Source organism: Tachyglossus aculeatus, chromosome 24 (assembly GCF_015852505.1).
Source record: "Tachyglossus aculeatus isolate mTacAcu1 chromosome 24, mTacAcu1.pri, whole genome shotgun sequence".
In the NCBI taxonomy this organism is placed as follows: Eukaryota; Metazoa; Chordata; class Mammalia; order Monotremata; family Tachyglossidae; genus Tachyglossus; species Tachyglossus aculeatus.
This window is the reverse complement of record NC_052089.1, coordinates 3,329,071-3,340,008: the sequence shown is the minus strand read 5'-3', so window position 1 is coordinate 3,340,008 and position 10,938 is coordinate 3,329,071. Positions and strand designations below refer to the sequence as shown.

The window sequence follows — 10,938 nt, the reverse complement described above, 5'->3', positions numbered from 1 at the left end:
TACATAGTACCTACCCCAGCACTTAGCACAGTGAAAGGACACATGGTAATCTATCGATAAATATGCTAATTATTATAACTCTGCTAATTTATGCTAATTAATTCCAATAAAACCCTGATAATTTTCTTAAGTGTCTTTCATGATCCATCTACCACAACCCATATTCCCACTGAGAGTTCCGCTGCCAAACCTTTTCTAATTGTAGACATGAGAAATGGTGGGCTGGTCATTGTCCCCCTAATTCTGGTTTCTTTTTTGTTCTGCAGCTGTAACAGAGGTAAGCCAGCATGGACTTGGCCAATGGGAGTTCCTCACAAAACGTCATCCTGATGGGCTTCTCAGACCAGCCCTGGCTGGAGCTGCCCCTCTTTGTGGTATTTCTGGTCTCCTACATCCTGGCCATCCTAGGCAATGTGACCATCACCCTGCTGTCCTGCATGGACCCTCGACTCCACACCGCCATGTACTTCTTCCTCACCAACCTCTCCCTACTAGACCTGTGTTATACCACCACCACCGTCCCTTAGATGCTAATCGACCTTCGCAGCACATGCAGACCCATCAGCTATGGCGCCTGTGTGGTTCAGCTTTTCATCTTTTTGGCCTTGGGTTCCACTGAGTGTATCCTCCTGATGGCCATGTCCTTCAACCGCTTCGTTGCCATCTGCCGACCTCTGCACTATGCCGCCATCATGCACCACAGGCTCTGCATCCAGCTGGCAGCATCCTCCTGGCTCAGCGGCTTTGGGAATTCTGCCCTCCAGTCCACATGGACGTTGAAGATGCCCTGCTGTGGTCGCTGCAGAGTAGATCACTTCTTCTGCGAGATACCAGTCCTGCTGAAGTTGTCCTGCACCAGTACCGTGGCCAATGAGGCAGAGCTCTTCTTCATCAGTGTCCTCTTCCTCCTGATCCCCGTGACCCTCATCTTGATCTCCTATGGCTTCATTGCCCGGGCCGTGCTAAGGGTCCCATTAGTAGAGGGCCACCGCAGGGCCTTAGGGACCTGTGGCTCTCACCTGCTGGTGGTTTCGCTCTTCTATGGGATGGCCATCTACATGTACCTGCAGCCCCCATCGCCCACCTCTCTGGACCGGGGAAAGATGGTCTCACTCTTCTGTGGAATCATCACCCCCATGCTGAATCCTGTCATCTACACCCTGAGGAATAAAGATGTTCACCACACTTTCTCGGGCTTGGTGTCCAAGTTATCCTCCCTAAAGTAGTGGGAAATGAGCTAAAGGATAACGGGATGCTTCTAGAGCAAGCATGAGCACCCAGGGTCCTTCTATGCCTTCGTACAAATCAACTTAAAAAATAGTTATGGTACTTTTAAACTGCTTACTATGTTTTCAAGCACAGTATTAAGCACTAGGATGGTTATGAGATAATCGGGTTGGAAGCAGTCCTCTATTCCTCCTCTACTATTCAAGCCCTTCTTCTTTGTATCTGAAAATTATATTGTGTAGATCTCCCCCATGAACCTGTAGACTTCTTCAGGGCAGCGATTGTGTCTTTTGTCCCTTATAGTCCTCTCTCAAACCCTTAGTACAGTGATCTCCCCACACCCACATTTTATAAATATAATGAACTGATCGACGACTTGTATTTTGGGGGTGGGGATCCCTTGTTAGACTGTGATCTCCTGGAACTCAGAGATCCTGTTTCGACCAAACACTTAGTATAGTGTTCTGTCTATGGAGAACCTCAATACAGACTCTGGATAGATTTACTGATGACTCTTTTTGTGGAAGTTGCTGTGCTCTCCTAGATTGTGAGGTCCTTGAGAGTCGAGATCGTGTTTATTACCTCTCTTGTAAATTGTTAAGCCTTTGGGCAATCCTCTTCTTTTAGGAAATATTATTGAGTGAAAGGGAGCAGAAAGACACTAAGAATAGTAAATATATTCAGTCATTCAATCGTATTTACTGAGTGCCTACTGTGTGCAGAGCACTGTACTAAATATAGTGTTGGTCAAGCCTGTACTATGTGCCAGGAACTGTTCTCAGATCATAACAATAATTCTGAAATTTGTTAAGGGGTTACCATGTGCCAAGATGTATATTTAGCCCTGGGGTTGACACAATATAAGTAGAGCTCACATCGTCTTTTTCTCTCATCCAGAAGGGAGAACAGATACTGAAGCCCAGTTTTAGAGATGAGAAAACAAGCACAAAGATTAGATGACCTGCCCAAACTCACACAGCAAGCAAGTGGTAGGGTTGGGATTATAATCTCAATGTCTTGACTCCCAGTCCTATGGTCATTCTCATGGACTACATTGCTTGCAGATTGAAAAACAACAACACACACACGCGAAAAAAATGTTATAATTGACAATGAGCCAGGGCATAATACAAATCCTCAAGATAAAATATAATAAGAAAAGGAAGGGGCCATATTAATTTCCTACTTGAAATCTCCCAGATAGGAAACTTTGTGGATTCTTGGATCCTGGGAATGAGAGATAGTGAGTCTGATGTTGGATCCTGTAGTCCAGACTATGTGTTTAATAAATGTCAGTATTATTTCATGAAGGGGATAAGTATCTTCTTTCCCTGCCAACCTCTGTCTTCTTAGAGGCTATGATAATAGTCATTAAACAATTACTAGGTAACAAACACTGTGGAATATTCAGGATAATCAAATCAGTTATAGACCGGTCACACATAGGGTTCAAAATATAAGAGTGAAGGTGAGTTGGTATCTTATCTCCATTTTGCTGGTGAGGAAACTTGGCTCAAATTGTTTCACTGAATTGTCCAGTGTCACATAGCTGGTCATTGTCAGAACTAGGTCTGGAACCATGTCTTCTGAATCTCAGACCCTTGATCTTTCCACTATGCCTCTCTGATACGGCAGTTATGTGATTTTACTCATATCTAAGGGATCCCAAAGTCTTTCAGGTGGCATATATTGCTTAACGTGAGTTAGATGTTTGATAATGATGATTGATATTTTACATAAATCATTTAAAATAAACTATTTACATAAGTTATTAAATTACAAATTTTGGCTCTACTTCTAGGTAAGGGCCTTGGTCATAATTTCTCCGAGCTTTTGTTTTTATAAGTTATGGCCAAGTTTTTCCCTCCATCCTGGATAATTTTCATATGTCTTCCTCATATAACAAAATGTCATTTAAAATTTCTGTTTTAAAAGTCTCTGGGGATAGACCAAAATAGTGCTATGCTATCGTGAAAGAAGAAGCTCTTCATGAGAACTGATTCCTTTGGAATTAGAGAACGACTGTTCTAAGAGAAAACGTTGCCATACTTTGCAACCCTTAAGCAAGCAAGACGGTGCAACAGATGACAGACTTTTTGTTTACACAGTGGAGGCAGAACTCTGGGTCCTTCATTGGCTTTTTATACCAAACATGCACTCATTGATGGATTTCTTCATTAGTGGTGTACCCTTTCAATTTGAAAGACAACTCTATAATCTCTAAACAATCCTATTTCACATCCTTGCAGTCTTCGGCTTATACCTTATGGACTTGAGTCATTGAACTACCTTGGCTCAGTCCGATGCTCTTGAGGTTTTTCCCAAGGCTCTTTAGGGTTTGCCACTGCAGCAAGACAGAAAGCAGCAACAGTGACCTGGTGTCTTTCCAGAGATGAGGGAAATTGAAGGTGTCATCTCTGGAGGGACTCATATTTCAGGATTTTCGCCAGCTCCCCAGATATTTCCCTATGGACACTAACATTAACTAGGCCTGAAAAGTTAACAAGTCACGACTCTCTCCAAAACTGCAAAACTAGTGGTATTAATTAAAATGTCCACACAGCTTGGCTTTTCTTCCTTAGGCTTAGGTTCAGAGCAATAATTGGGTAATTCCAGATCACTTCATGGGTGTTTCAGGATTTTCGGTTGCTTCCCTCAGCCGGAGTTGCACAGCTCTGCTCTGAAACGCTGTCTCAGTGATGCTCCTCTGCGCTGGTTCACTGCTGTCCCATTCCATAGACTCCGTGGAAGTACGTAGTTGGATCTGAACTCCATTCATTCATTCAGTCGTATTTACTGAGCGTTTACAGTGTGCAGAACACTGACCTAAGTACCTAGAAAGTGCAGTTCAGCAATGGAAAGAACCTTAGCCAGTCATTGCATCAAAGAGGTTCCCATCCCTCTGAGCTGAATGGATGTTGCAATAGCTTAGTCTCCTTTTCCCTTCAATCTCCTCAATTCTTTTCATTTTCCATCCGGTGCCAGGTGATGGAGTGTGGAATAGACCATGTCTCTGTGATACATTGGACTTCAAGGTTTGAGAACAAAATCTAAATAATATCCTTCTCCCTGTGCTGGGCAAAAGAAGCAAGAATGTTGCTAGTCAATTTGTGGATGACCTGAGATTTGTCAGGGTTATTAACACTTTGAAAGACACAGATGAATTGTAAAAATGATCTTATGTCAATAGACTGAAATTCAAAACGAATGATTTCTGTAGCACTCTTTGAGATAAGAAACAAAGCATGCAAATAGGAAGAGAGTGGCTAATTCATTCATTCAATCATATATATTGAGCACTTATTTTGTGCAGAGCACTGTACTAAGTGCTTGGGAAGTACAAGTCGGCAACATATAGAGACGATCCGTACCCAACAATGGGCTCACAGTCTTGAAAGGGGAGACAGACAACAAACACAATGCATGTAGACAGGTGTCAAAATCATCCACAAATAGAATTATAGCTATATGCATATCATTAACAAAATAAATAGAATAATAAATATGTACAAGTAAAATGAATAGAATAATACATCTGTACAAATATGTTCAAGTGCTGTGGGGAGGGGAAGGAGAGAGGGCAGAAGTGGGGGATGGGGAGGAGGAGAGGAAAAAGGGTGCTCAGTCTGGGAAGGCCTTCTGGAGGTGAGCTCTCCGTAGAGCTTTGAAGGGAGTAAGAGAGCTAGCTTGGCGGATGTGTGGAGGGAGGGCGTTCCAGGCCAGGGGAAGGACGTGGGCCAGGGTTCGTCGGTGGGACAGGCGAGAACGGGGCACAGTGAGGAGGTTAGCGGCAGAGGAGTGGAGAGTGCGGGCTGGATGTAGAAGGACAGAAGATAGGTGGGGTAGGAGGGGACGAGGTGATGGAGCCTTGAAGCCGAGAGTTAGGAGATTTTGCTTGATGTGCAGGTTGACATGCAGCCACTGGGGATTTTTGAGGAGAAGAGTAACATTCCCAGAGCGTTTCTGTAGAAAGATAATCCATGCAGCAGAGTGAAGTAAAGACTGAAGTGGGGAGAGACAGGAGGATGGGAGATCAGAGAGGAGGTTGATGCAGTAATCCAGTCGGGATCGGATGAGAGAATGAACCAGCAAGGTAGCAGTATGGATGAAGAGGAAAGGCTGGATCTTGGCGATGTTGTGGAGGTGAGACCGACAGGTTTTGGTGACGGATTGGATGTGAGGGGTGAACGAGAGAGCGGAGTCGAGGATGACACCAAGGTTGCGGGCTTGTGAGATGGGAAGGATGGTAGTGCCATCTAGAGTGATGGAAAAGTCAGGGAGACGGCAGGGTTTGGGAGGGAAGATAAGGAGTTCAGTCTTGGAGATATTGACTTTTAGATGACAGGCAGACATCCAGATGGAGATGTCCTGAAGGCAGGAGGAGATACGAGTGGTTGATACTACTTAGTAATTGACATTAATTTCCTAGTTGTTCAGAAGGTGAAAGTCAATCTAAACGAAGGATCTTTTTAAGATCAGTATTAATAAGAAATAGGAGTTTGGTAATCGAGATGGGAATGGTAATTTTTCCACTCTGCTAATTTCTGGTGAAATTTTCTGGGTTGCCGGGACTTAGTCTTGGTACTTGAACCTTTTTACTGTGGTATTCATTATCCAATTACTATATGCCAAACTCTTGAAAAAGTGTTGGGGTAGAGAGAATGCAATCAGATCAGATACGGTTAAAAAGAGCCTCTCTGTGGGGCAGGGATAATGTGTGACCTGATTATCTTCTATTTCCCCTTGCATTTAGCACAGTGCTCGGCATGTGGTAAGGATCTAATACATACCATTGTTATTTTAATTTGAAAAGGGATGGGAAATATGTCCATTGGTTGAAAGATAAAGACATTGACAGTGCTCTATCTAGAGACAGATAGCACTCACAGTGAGCTTGACTTGGAAATTGCTGACTACTTTATTTTCCATATTTATTGATTTGTAAATGTGAGAAAAGGGGCTTAAATCAAAGCAGGTGTGAATGTGGTTGGATATAAGGACTGCTACATAGTGAGCTATCTATCTACTCTACTGTATTTTTCCGAACGTTTAATACACTGGTTTGCACAAAGTATGTGGCCAATAAATACTCTTGATGGATATTAGAATGGGAAAAACATGGGAGAAAACAAAACAAAACAAAACAAAACTCCAAAGGTGGTTTGTGGAATCCCCATCCCTAAAAATCTTTTAATAAAAGAAATCATGGGAAATTGTTCTGGATGCAGTATGTCCTGGTTTAGTCAACTTCTTAGGATAATTTGTATTGGGAAAAATGATTAGATCTACTTCTCTGAATCAATCAATCCATTATATTTATTGAGAGCTACCTGTGGGCAGAATACTGTACTAAGCACTTGAGATAGTACAATATATCAGCGTTGGTAGACAGGTTCCCTGCCCACAGTGAGTTTACAGCCTAGAGGGGGAAACAGACATTAATATAAATAAATAAATTAGGGGTATGTACATAAGTGCTGTGGAGGTGAGGGAGAGGTAAAAAAAGGTGAAAATCCAAGGGCAAGTGTGATACAGAAAAGAGTGGGAGAAGAGGAAATGAGGTTGTAGTTAGTCAATTGTATTTATTGAGCACTTATGGTGAGCAGAGGACTGTACTAAGTGCTTGAGAGAGTACAATATAACAATAAACAGACACATTCCCTGCCTATGATAATCTTGTTTTGCAGTCAGAAAACTCTGGTTCGGTTGTCTAGGGTAATTGATCAGCCTGAAAATTACTCAGTTCTCCCTTTCCTATTACTGTAGAGTTATAGAAAATATTTGGACAAGCTTGAGGTATATAGAGACAATGAATTATTGTACGTGTAGGTGAATTTTACTGTCAGTGGCATCTTTTATGATTATAAAAGACATCATTGGCTGTCTCATTATCCACCTCTCTTCCTTGTTTCATTCCTTCCCTTCTCTTTCTTGTTTCCTCTCTTTCACTGTGGGAAGGGATTATGTTTACCTACTATATTGTACTCTTCTGAGTGCTTAATACAGTAATGTAAATGTTCATTGCAAGCCACTGATTGACTAATATTTATTTCTTCGTTCTGTTTTTCATCTCTGCCTCTGCCACACTTTCTTTTTCTCTCTCTTCTCCTGCCTTTCTCTACTCATCTTATTTTCTGTTGTCTCTGAACCTGTCTTGGTGTGGGATAGTCACATCTGGGGATTGAGTAGTAGTAGCCAGAGTCATAGGAACAGTATTTTTGAGGGACCACTGGGTCCAATGAGCTGTGCTAAGCACCTGGGAAATACAAAACAAGAAAGTGACATATTCCTGCTTCCCACCGGCCTTCTCTCCTTCAATGCCCCAAATTCCACATCCTCTCACAGGGAGCTCGGACTCCAGGAGGCAGATTGGTTATGTGTAGACCACCCAGGTTTAACAGACCTTGATGATTTCCAAGACAATATAGGGTGCTTTTAACACTGTGGATAACCCCCTACTCCTGGAAACATTTTCTAACCTTGGCTTCACTGACACTGTCCTCTCCTGGTTTTCCTCTTACCTGTCTGGCCACTCATTCTCAATCTCTTTCGCAGGCTCATTCATTCATTCGTTCACTCATTAAATTGTGTATATTAAGTGTTTACTGTGTTCAGAGCACTGTACGAAGCGCTTGGGATAGTGCAATATAACAATAAACGGACACATTCCCTGCCAACAGTGAGCTAACAGTCTAGAAGGGGAGACAGACATTAATATAAATAAATGAATACCAGTTATGTACATAAGTACTGGGGGGCTGTTTGGAAGCAGGAAGGTGTCTGATCTGGTTATATAGTACCTACCCCAGCAATTAGTGCAGTGAGAGAACATACAGTAATCTATTGATAAATACGCTAATTAATATTATAATTCTGATAACTTATGCTAATAAATTCCAATAAAACCCTGATAATTCTCTTAAGTGTCTTTTATGATACATCTACCCCAACCCATATTCCCACTGAGAGTTCTGCTGCCAGACATTTTCTTATTGTAGACACTCCAGTTTCTCTTTTGTCCTGCAGCTGTCCTAGAGGTGAGCCAGAATGGACTTGGCCAATGGGAGTTCCTCACAAGATTTCATCCTGCTGGGCTTCTCAGACAAGCTCTGGCTGGAGCTGCCCCTCTCTGTGGTTTTTCTGGTCTCCTACATCCTGATCATCCTAGGCAATGTGACAAACATCCTGCTGTGTCGGAAGGACCCCCGACTCCACACCCCCATTTACTTCTTCCTCACCAACCTCTCCCTCTGGACCTCTGTTTCAACAGCAGCACCGTCCCTCAGATACTAGTCAACCTTCGCAGCACACACAGTACCATTACATACGGTGGCTGTGTGGCTCAGCTCTTCATCTTTCTGGCCTTGGGTTCCACTGAGTACACTAAGTACCGATGGTCATGTCCTTCGACCGCTTCGTGGCCATCTGCCGACCCCTGCACTATGCTGCCATCATGCACCACAGGCTCGGCCTCCAGCTGGCAGCCTCCTCCTGGCTCAGTGGATTTGGGAATTCTGTCCTGCAGTCCATGTGGACGTTGAAGATGTCCCGCTGTGGTCGCCGGCGAGTAGATCACTTCTTCTGCGAGGGGCCTTCCCTGCTGAAGTTGTCCTGTGACAATACCGTGGCCAATGAGGCAGAGCTCTTCTTCATCAGCGTCCTCTTCCTCCTGATCCCCGTGACACTCATCCTGATCTCCTATGGCTTCATCGCCCGGGCCGTGCTGAGGATCCCTTCAGTTGAGGGCTGCCGCAGGGCCTATGGGACCTGAGGTTTTCACCTGCTGGTGGTTTCGCTCTCTTATGGGATGGCCATCTACATGTACCTGCAGCCCACGTCCCCCACTTCTCTGGACCGGGGAAAGATGGTCTCACTCTTCTATGGAATCATCACTTCCATGCTGAATCCTGTCATCTACACCCTGAGGAATAAAGACGTGCACTCTGCCTTCTTGGGCTTGTTGTCCAGGTTATCCTCCCTAAAGTGTGGGAAATGCACTAAAGGATAAAGGGATCCTTCTAGAGCAAGCATGAACACTCAGGGTTCTTCTACGCCTTTGTACATATCAACTTTTATAATAATAATGGTACTTGTTAAGGGCTTACTAAGTTTTCTAGCACAGTAATGAGCACTAGGGTAGTTATGAGATAATCGGGTTGGGCACGTCCTCTTAAACGTCCTCTACTATTCAAACCCTTCTTTTTATCGGAAAATTGTTTTGTGTAGGTCTTTCCCATGAGCCCGGTAAGCTTCTTCAGGGCAGCAATTGTGTCGTTTGTCTCTTATAGTCCTCTCTCAAACCCTTAGTACAGTGATCTCCCCACACAGACATTTTATAAATACAATGGATTGATCGACTACTTGTAATCTGGGGGTTGGGATCCCTTGTTAGATTGTGATCTCCTTGAGCTCAGAGATCATGTTTTGGCCAAACATTTAGTACAGTGCTCTGTCCCTGGAGAATCTCAATAAGGACTACTGATGGATTTACTGATGACTTTTTTGTGTGAGGTGGTGTGCCCTACTAAATTGTGAGGTCCTTGAGGGTAGAGATTGTGTTTTTTACCTCTCCTGAACATTATTAATCCTTCTGGGCAATGCTCCACTTTTAGAAAATATTATTGAGTGGAAAGACAATAATAATGGTAAATATAGTGTTGGTCAAGCCTGTACTATGTGCCAGGCACTGTTCTCCGTTCATAACAATAATTCTTAAATTTACTAGGGGCTTACTATGTGCCAAGATGTATATTAAATCCTGGGGTAGACACAATAAAAGTAGAAGTCACACAGTCTTTTTCCCTCATGCAGGAGGGAGAACAGATATTGAAGTCCAGTTTTAGCGATAAGGAAATTGAAGCACAGAGATTAGGTGACCTGTCCCAGGTCACACAGCAAGCAAGTGGCAGAGTTGGGATTATAACCTCACTGTCCTGACTCCCAGTCCTGTCATCTTTCTAATGGACTATATTGCTTGTAGATTAAAAAACACACACACACAAGAAAAAATACTACAAATGACAATGAGCCAGGTGGCAATACAAATCCTCAAGAGAAAATATATTTTGATAAGGGAGGGACCATACAAATTTTGTACTTGAAATTTCCCAAGTAGGAAAATTTGAAGGATGCCCATATGTGGATCCTTGGTTCCCGGCAAATGAGGCATAATGAATCTGATGTGGGATCCTGTAGACCAGACTATGTGTTTAATAAATGCCAGTATTATTTCATAAAGGGAATGAGTATCTTCTTTTCCTGCCAATCTCTGTCTTCTTAGAGGCTACAATAATATTGATTAAACACATATTAGGTGATAACCGGTCAGGGAGATTCAAGACAATCAGATCAGTTATAGCTCTGTCATGAACAGGGCCTAAAATTTAAGAGTGAAGGTGAGTTAGTATCTTATCCCCATTTTGCTGATGAGGAAACTGGGTTCAGAGAGCTTCACTGAATTGTCCAGTGTCACATAGTCGGTCATTGTCAGAAGTGGGTCTGGAACCATGTCTCCAGACTCTCAGACCCTTGCTCATTCCACTGTGCCTCGCTGATAGGGCAGGTATTTGATTTTTCTCATGTCTAAGGGATGCCTATGTCTTTCAGATGGGATGTATTGCTTAATGTGAGTTGGATTTTTGACTGCTATGGATAATGGATATTTTACATAAATCATTTAAAACAAACTGTTTACACAAGTTATTAAATTAC

General features: G+C 43.0%; 2 pseudogenes; both read left to right on the top strand.

The window, feature by feature from the left end:
- The first annotated feature begins 287 nt into the window (after positions 1–287).
- Positions 288–8,262, top strand: LOC119945095 (annotated as a pseudogene).
- Positions 8,263–8,274: 12 nt separating this feature from the next.
- LOC119945094 lies at positions 8,275–9,235 on the top strand (annotated as a pseudogene).
- Positions 9,236–10,938: the final 1,703 nt, after the last annotated feature.